The 7386-nt window shown below is 31.1% G+C and overlaps 1 pseudogene; it reads left to right on the top strand.

Moving 5' to 3' along the window:
• The first annotated feature begins 343 nt into the window (after positions 1 to 343).
• On the top strand, positions 344 to 654 carry LOC115283273 (annotated as a pseudogene).
• The last annotated feature ends 6732 nt before the right edge of the window (positions 655 to 7386 follow it).

Below are 7386 nucleotides of genomic sequence, written 5' to 3' on the forward strand. Positions count from 1 at the left end.
CATAGTATTATTCAATAGCTGATGTTAATGCACTATGATTACTAGACTGTTTGATTTTAAGGATACCACAGAGTTGAGGAGAAGAAAATGAGTATAGGGCAAGCAAAACCTGCTGTTATTTCTAAGATTTAACCATTTTTCATGACCAAATGCTTCTTGAATAGTTGTAAATATTTGGTTAATTTCCACAGTTTTGGAAGAGATGGTTTTAATAATTTCTACTACTGTTTTTATTGTTCTTGTGGAGGACTTGACTTTCAGAGATCCTTACTCCACTATTCCTAAGGTACTGGTACCATTCTGTACAATTTAAAGAATTTTTTAAACTTTACATCCTGGAACCATGGACCAGTTTGTCTCTAAACTTGCAGAGAAGGCCCTGATGCTGGTGAATGCTTCTGTGACTTGCTTGAAGCCTTGACTGGCTGCGCTTTGGCACTATGCCAAGGTTGAGCTGGTTCCCCTAACCCCTGCTGACATTCCTGCAGTTATTCAGAGCTTGAAAAAAATAATCAGGAGTGCTCTAACTGGTAGCTTCAAAGAGCTCACAATTAAGGAAGCTCTGCTGAATGGTTTGGTGGCCACTGAGGTGTGATGTGGTTTTATGTCAGCGAGATCATGAGTAAGTGTGGAATCATTGGCTATAATGTTTGAGAACCAATCTGGAATGTCTGTTTATGGTTTATTATTTGAGTGTTCTTGGACCATGTGTGATCAGACTGGTATTTGAATAAAATAAGATAATGTATCAAAAAAAGATTTTTGTATATTCATATATTCCTCTTTGATATTTTACAATTTTTAAAAAATTAAAATAGGATAATGTACTCAAATTTTATAAATTATGAAATATAGTGAAGAAAAGAACCTTTTGCTTTTTGCTTATCCTGTGCCCAGAAATCTTCCTAAAGTACATAATCCATTTTGATAGTTTTTAAAATGGAATTTCTTTTTTTTTTAATTTTTAATGTTTATTTTTGAGAGAAGGGAGAGAGAGAGAGAGAGAGAAAGAGAGAGAGAGAGAGAGAGAGAGAAAAAGTGTGAGTGGGGGAGGGGCAGAGAGAGAGGGAGACACAGAATCCGAAGCAGGCTCCAGGCTCTGAGCTGTCAGCACAGAGCCCGATGGGGTGCTCAAACCCCTGAGACATATGAGTTCATGAACTGAGCCTAAGTCAGATGTTCAACTGACTGAGCCACCAAGCTCCCTTAAAGCAGAATTTCTTAGTTTTTCTAGTTCAACAATTAAATCAACTACAAACAAAGTTTCTTGTTTTCTAATATTTATATTATTTTAGTCTTATTATATTTAATAAAACTTATAAAACATGTCTTATAGGCATTGTTGCCAATCTCATTGATTTATTTCTAATTTATTTAAATTGAATTCAGTTATCTACAAATATAATATTTGATGTTGGCTTTTCATGAATAGTATTTTTCATAATTACTATTCCAATTTTATTAAGAGTCATGCTAAGATTTGGCTGCAGAATGCTATTAGATATCTTTTCAGTATTTAAAGATATACCATATGGTTTTCTTCATTTAATTTGTTAATATAGTGTCCTTTACTGATCTATTTATTAATAGTTAAAATGATGAACCATTCTTACAAGTTTACAACTAACTTTACTTGATTATTTTGTGTTATTCTCTTTCCTGATATTTTTGATTTTCAATATTTCATTTAAAAGTTTTGAATGACATTAATATATCATTTTTATATCTTAACGAAAAAATAACTAAAAGCTTAATTCAATTATAATTTCATTATCTCTGTCATTGAGGTGATACTTTTAGATTGCTTTTATTACCTACAAACTCCCACTTGACTGGTTGATTTAATATGTTTTGTAGTTTTAGGTCTCAGCTGCTATTATCTATTGCACTAGTACATATATTTTGTTTCAACAATTCTTATAAGAACAATAATAAAAGCTATAATAATTATGAGGAGCATAAGGAAAAGGAGGAGCAGATACAATAGGTGACGGGTTAGTTAAGACCTACAAACAAAGGGTGATTGTTTGTCATTACTGAAGAATACTCCAGAATAAGTAACTATGAATCATATTAATAGGAGAGAGAGAGAAACAGAGAGACAGAAGAGGAAATATAAAGCTCATTAAAGAACATAATAGGCAAAGGGAAAAAGTGGGATTCTTTTTTCCATGCTTGTAACTACATTCCACCATTAGACTATTGTCTATTTTAATTAGTTCTGTGATTAATATTAGTCATTACAGAGACAACTATGTATTTACTGGTAGGCATGGTTAAGATGAACTATGTGATGTGAATATATTTTTAAGTGTTATCTATCTTACATTATTAGAGTGGAGTTCATGTAAATAAAGTGAATAAATGCCTAAAATAAGTTTTGGGTTAATCATCTCAGATTCCAACCTGGAACTTTCAGAGGTTTTACTTGCTGTTGTTACTACTGTTTTCCTTTTTGTTTTGAAAAAATTTTTAGTATTATAGATAACTGATAAAGTCATACAGAAGTCCTATGTATCCTTCATCTAACTTCTCCTAAGATGAAGATCTTACATAACAATAGTAAAATGATCAAATCCAGGAAATTAGCATTGGAACAATATGATTAATAAATTATAGAACTTCCTTCAATTTTATTTAAATTTTAAGTAAACTCTCAGGTTTTTTAAATTAAGTCTTTATTTTGATTCCACTACAGTTAACATACAGTATTATATTAGTATCTGGTACACAATAAAGTGATTCATCAATTCCATATATCTCTCAGTACTCATCATGACAAGTGCACGCTTTAATCCCCATCACCTATTTCAACCATTCCCCCACCTCACCTCTGTCAACTATCAATTTGTTCTCTATACTAAGCTTTCAAGTTTTAACTTTTTGTCTTCTAAGAGTTCATCTGGAGCTTCATCTTCTCCAACATGTCACCATTCCTCTTTTGTTCTTTATCTTTCATTACTTTGATAATTTTGAAAAACAGGGGTCAGTTATTTTGGTATAGATGTATTTGTTTTCTTTTGTAAGTTGTAAAATAAAATAAAGGAAACCAGAAATCCTTCCTATGGTACAAAGAAATACCTTCTAGGTCTATAGAGAACTACAAATTTAAATGACTAAGATCATTAAGTCTGCAGCCTATATCTATAGGTTCTCCTCTTATAATGGAGAAAAGTGCAAAGGGATTGGAAATCCAATGTATTTCCTAATATTTGCTCTGTTATATTCTCCAGAATATTCAGAAACCTATTTTCTGTATCTGAATTGAACAACTCAGTTCTTATCTGAATGGAAAATGGATAATTTTCTTTCAAACTGAAGTATAGTAATTAAACTGATTAGAGAATAATTCATTCATTTGAAAAGAAATGTGAAAATGAATATGAAGATAAACATGTTTGCATATTCAGAGATTGAGCCATCTTGTTAGATTCATTATTCCCAAATAAATGGTAAAGTTATTAAAATGACTTTGCTTTTAAAAAGACTGAAATTTTAAATACATAATAATAATGAGGAAGCATAGAAAGATTTCATGAAAGTAAAATCACATTACTGTTGAGGTGGAAGTAATTAGCTAGTTTAAAAAATAAGTAAAAGTCATAGAGCTTAGAAACAAAACTACAGTTAGATAAAGCCTATTTTATAGAAAACAAACTATTGAAAAAGTATCTCCAGACAACTTTTTCTTTTGATTTCTTACAATAAACTACTTTTCCTTTGTTCAATGTCTATCAAGCAAACAAAACTAATGTCACATCATTTTTTCTACATTGATATAAAATAGCTAACTGAGGGATTTGGATTTTTTACAAATTTTATGAGACATAATTACATCATATAAAAGTTGCCCTTTTAAAGTGTTTGATTCAGTGTTTTTAAGTATATTAAGAAAGTTTCGCAACATCACCACTATATAACTGCAGGATGTATTTCCATTTCCTTAAAAAGAAATTCCTTACCTAATTAACCATTACTCCAAGTTGCCACCTCCAACGATCCTCTTGCAACCACTAATCTAATTTCTGCCTTTATGGATTTGCTTATTCTGGGTATTTCATGTAAGTGGATCATACAATGTGGGCTCAATTGTATCTGGCTTATTTAACTGATAATAATTTTTTCTAAATTCAGCCACTTTGTAGCTTATAACAGTACTTTATTCCTTTATATGGCTGAATAATGGCCCAGTATATGGAAATGTTTATTCATTCCTCAGTTGATGGACTTTTGATTATTTCCACTTTTTAATTATTGTGAATAATGCTGTTATAAATTTTCCTGTACGTGGCTATGTGAAGACAGATATTTTCATTACTTTTAGGTATATACCCAATAGTATAATTTCTAGGTATTATGGTTATCCTGTTTTAGTTGAGGAACTACCAAAGTGATTTCCACAGTGGCAGCACCATTTTACATTCCTTTCAGCAATATATGAGTTCCAATTTCTCCACATCCTCACCAACATTAATTCTTCTCTATCTTTTTCTTATAATCATCTCAGTGGATATGCAGTGGTATCTCATTGTGGTTCTCATTTGCATTTCCTTAAGGACTAATGATGTTGAGCATCTTTTGATATATTTATTCACCATTTCTATATGTTTCTTGGAGAAAAGTTTATTCAAATCCTTTGTCCATGATTTAATCTTGGATTATTTGTGCTATTATTGTTGATATGTAAGAGCACTTTATATATTCTCATACTAAACCCTTATCTGATACATACTTTAAAGATATCCTTCCACTCTATAAGTTGTATTTTCACTTTCTAGATGGTGTCCTCTGGTGCACAAAAATTTTTAAGTCCAATTTATAAGTCACTTAATTCTTTATATCTGTTGTGAGAATTATGAGTTTATATGTGCAAAATGTTTATAACAGCACCTGATGGTAAGTATTATAGAAGTGTTGGCTACTGTTGTTGTTATATAATTGCATAGCTCTTAATGTGATCTTTAATGCAAGAGAAGTATTTTCTTAATTTGAATATGAGAAATATATTGGCTATAGTTAGACTTATGAAGTATTAAATCAAAATGTTCTAACCAGCTATTATGGACCTAGGAGTACAGCAAGAATAAGAGGATATTTATGTATAAAATACAGTTCTTGAAAAGCATAAGCATTTATCCATGCCAAATGTGGACAACCAAGCTCTGGTGATATACAGAGGAAAAACATAAGATCCCTACTCTCCTGGAAGATCTAAATAAAAAGATAAATACATAAGATGTATGTTAAATGTTTAATATGCTCCACTAAAACAGGTACTATAAAGTCACAGTAAATGGGCATAGTAATAAAAATTCTACAAAGTAAAACTCATGAAAAAATAATATATTACATATAAATCTTGAATGAATGATAGCCACAGTAAGAGATATTCAGAAAGAAATCATATATAAAGGCATTATTTTATGATGATTAGTTTGGCAGAAGCCTGAAGATTACATTACAGAGGAGTCCAGGAAGAAAGTTAAGATGATTTTATCATGTATAAGATCATGAAGGTTTGGTCTTCTTGAAAGTATCATAGATAAGCTGCTATATTACAATTGCCACTTCAGATAGCTGTGAAATTAGGTGATTAACTATTTGGTACCTAACCTTCTAATTTCTGTATAAGTCTAATTACATGAAATAGAAGTGGGGGTTTTGATTTTTTACTTTGCTTTTCTGTTTGGAGTATCATTTAAACTACTGTATTGTAAATGACGGAAAATAATTGCATATGTTAAAAAAATAAATTGTATTAAAAAAAGAATAGAAAGAGATATGAAGGGACAAATAAAAAAATATTTCAAAAGAAATGTCTACTGTGGCATCACAGATGATTCTCTAATTTCAAGACTAAGAGACATAGGGAATATATCTCTTGTTCATTTTATATTACATTCAATTAAGCAGTACTATATAAATATATGTTAAAGTGTTAATATTTGAGATGTGTGTATGTATGCTTGTCAATATTGTTTGTTTACAAGAAATGTTGATATTGCTTTTGTGAGTAGAAGAGATTTTATTAACAAATATTGGATAAAATTTTGATTTATTTTGCTCAAGATGTTAGACAATCACGAATTATATTTGTTAGTTTATTAGTTTTATTGTGTTTCACCTAAATATGTCAAATATGTCCATTACTATAAAGTAAATTTGAAATGTCAAATAGTTGAAGTAAAACAAACTATAATTATTTTATTTATTTTTCTTCAATTTTCTTCATTATGCCTTCCTTCATATGTTGACACCATATTCAAATTAGATCTCTCCTTTATTAAATTTAATTTGTTCAATAAAATTTATCAGTCACCTACCATATACTCCTGAGACAGGGAAGAAAAATCACACAGTCTCTTTTCTTGAAGCTTACAATAAAAAAGGAGAGTCATGTAAAAAAAAAAAAAGCTAAGAGTGATGCACTAAGAGTTAGAATGGAAGTTTTACAATGCATACTGGAATCCACAAAAAAAAGCGATTAACTCTGGTAGAAAGAGGGGATAAGGAAGTCTTCATAGAAGAAGTGGTACTTAATCTGAGTCTTAAAATATGAAGAGGATTTTAACCACAGAGAAATGGGGAAAGAAGTTTAAAGCAGAAAGTCAACTGATATAGAAGTGCAAAATATGGAAAAGCATTGCAAATATGGAAAATGGAGAAAAGTTCTAAACTGGTTATAAGGGTCTTATTTGAACAACTTGATCTATGATGAAGACACAAAAGTACAGGAGAAGGAAAAAGAATTTGACAGATGATAGTTTTAGATTTAGTCATGTTGTATTTGAGTTGCCCATGGAACAGCTGCTTGGAAATATCCAGTAATTGCTCTGAAAGACATGCACATCTATGTAGACACACACACACACACACACACACACACACACACACACACACACGCGCACGCGCGCGCGCGTAGACTTTTCTCAATTCCCTTATATTACTGTCCTTTTATCATATCTGTCTATCGTGTATTGCTGGAGTCCAGCTCCAGCAGGTCCAGGGTTCCCTGAAGGATGAATGGTGTCCGTACGAGAGAGATGAAAGAGCCTCAAGTTTCTTTCTGATCACCAGGCAGGCATCTCTGCTCTGTCTGATTCTCTAGCTTTATTTATGGTGAAAGGAGCAGAAAGAGTAGCATGTGTTTAGTAATGATTTCTCATAGATAATTTTTACAATTTTCCAGAACATGGATTTTACAGAAGTTACAATTCTAACCTTAGTCGTAATGATTGTCATAAAAAACTTAGGCACAGTCACTCATGCTGTTATATGGGAAGGGCGGGTATTTTTAAGCATACATTTTCTCCATAGGATGCATAAGATCAAGATATACAAAATCTAAGGTATAGCCCTAAGAAAGTGACCTTTAACTATGAAGCA

The sequence above is a fragment of the Suricata suricatta genome, chromosome X, assembly GCF_006229205.1.
Source record: "Suricata suricatta isolate VVHF042 chromosome X, meerkat_22Aug2017_6uvM2_HiC, whole genome shotgun sequence".
NCBI classification, from domain to species: Eukaryota; Metazoa; Chordata; class Mammalia; order Carnivora; family Herpestidae; genus Suricata; species Suricata suricatta.